This window comes from Tupaia chinensis, unplaced genomic scaffold (assembly GCF_000334495.1).
Source record: "Tupaia chinensis unplaced genomic scaffold, TupChi_1.0 Scaffold143595_1, whole genome shotgun sequence".
NCBI lineage: Eukaryota > Metazoa > Chordata > Mammalia > Scandentia > Tupaiidae > Tupaia > Tupaia belangeri.
Window position 1 is genome coordinate 44,946 of NW_006203441.1, and position 1,769 is coordinate 46,714.

The 1,769-nt window shown below is 40.1% G+C and overlaps 1 pseudogene; it reads left to right on the forward strand.

Annotated features, from left to right (window-relative positions):
- The window catches only part of LOC102474209 (olfactory receptor 7A10-like), a 9,622-nt pseudogene extending 8,421 nt beyond the window's left edge, over positions 1-1,201 (forward strand).
- Positions 1,202-1,769: the final 568 nt, after the last annotated feature.

The following is a 1,769-nucleotide window of genomic DNA, read 5'->3' on the forward strand; positions in this document are numbered from 1 at the left end:
TTTGTTATTCAGTATTGCTTACTTGTGCTCTACAGAGTGCCTAGAACATAGTCAACATTCCATATGTATTTCTCAAATGCATGAAATAATTTCTCTTTTTCTTTTCATTGTGATTGTAGAATACATGACCTCTTGAGGATAGCTTGAGTGTTGGAAAGAAACTCATAATGTAGATGGCACAAGAATCATCTAGAGGGACGCACATCCATATGCAAAACTTGGAAACTAGTGTCTTGACTGTAGAATGTAAGTGATCACATTCTAGCATGTGAGTAATACCTGTTTGTGTCATGTTCTCTGTCTTCTGTTTTAATAGTTACTTCAACCACATGGAGCCAGGAAATTACACACAAATTGCAGAATTTCTTTTTGGGGGATTTTCTGAAGAACCAGAATTGCAACCCTTCCTCTTTGGGCTGTTCCTCTCCATATGCCTGATCACTGTGATCAGAAACCTGTTCATCATCCTGGCCATCATCTCAGACTCCCACCTGCTTACCCCCATGTACTTCTTTCTCTCCAACCTTTCTTTTTCTAATATCTGTCTCACCTCCACCACCATCCCAAAGATGTTGGTGAACATCCAGACACGGAGCAAAGTCATCACCTATGCAGGTTGCATAACCCAGACATGCATTTTCATATTTTTGGAGGGTTGGAAAACTTCCTCTTGGCTGTGATGGCCTATGATCCGTATGTGGCCATTTGTCAACCCCTGCACTATATGGTCATTATGAACCCCAGGCTCTGTGTGTTGCTGGTTCGGTTGTCCTGGATCATGAGTGTCCTGAATTCACTATTAAATAGTTTAATGGCATTGCGGCTGTCCTTCTGTACACACGTGGAAATCCCTCACTTTTTCTGTGAACTTAATCAGCTGATTCACCTAGCCTGCTCCAACACTTTAATTAATGACATAGTGTATTTAGCAGCTGGGGTGGTGGCCAGTGGTCCCTTTACTGGTATCCTTTACTCTTATTCTAAGATAGTTTCCTCCATTTGTGCAATCTCATCAGCTCAGGGGAAGCACAAAGCATTTTCCACCTGTGCCTCTCACCTCTTAGTGATCTCCTTATTTTATTATACAATCCTAGGTGTGTACCTTAGTGCTGGTGCTACCCACAACTCACACTCAAGTGCAACAGCTTCAGTGATATGCACTGTGGTCACCCCCATGCTGAACCCCTTCATCTACAGTCTGAGGAATAAAGACATAAAGAGGGCTCTGAAAAGATATTTAGGAGGAAAGCTATAAGGACAGTTTATCCAGGAGAGCCAGTGATTGTAGGACCTTACCTCAAAGTCAGATATCATGATTGTTAAATCAGAGCATGGTAATCATGTTTTCAATTTTTTCTTCTTTATTTTATTTTTTACATTCAATCACTGTACACCATTAGAACATACCAAATAAATTTACCCCTAATTAATACACTGTATATTAGCCAAATCAAAGATACTACCATACATGTTAGATAATTTTCTATTTTTGTGTTCCTTAAATGTTTGCTTCCTTCTCTTTTCCCTTGATTCCCTCCTTCTCATCCTCCCCTTTTTCTCACCCTCCTCCCACACTGTCTCTAGCATCCACAATTTTTCTCAATGTCTTTGTACTTCCAATCTTTCAGTTTCTGCCATAGAGTGCAGATATTGGGTATACATTGAGAGACATAGGATGTCTCTTTTTTTGTAGTCTGTCTTGCATCACTTAGCATTAAAGCTTCCATATTCATTCACTTTCTGTCAAATGCTAGGGTCTCATGGGTTTT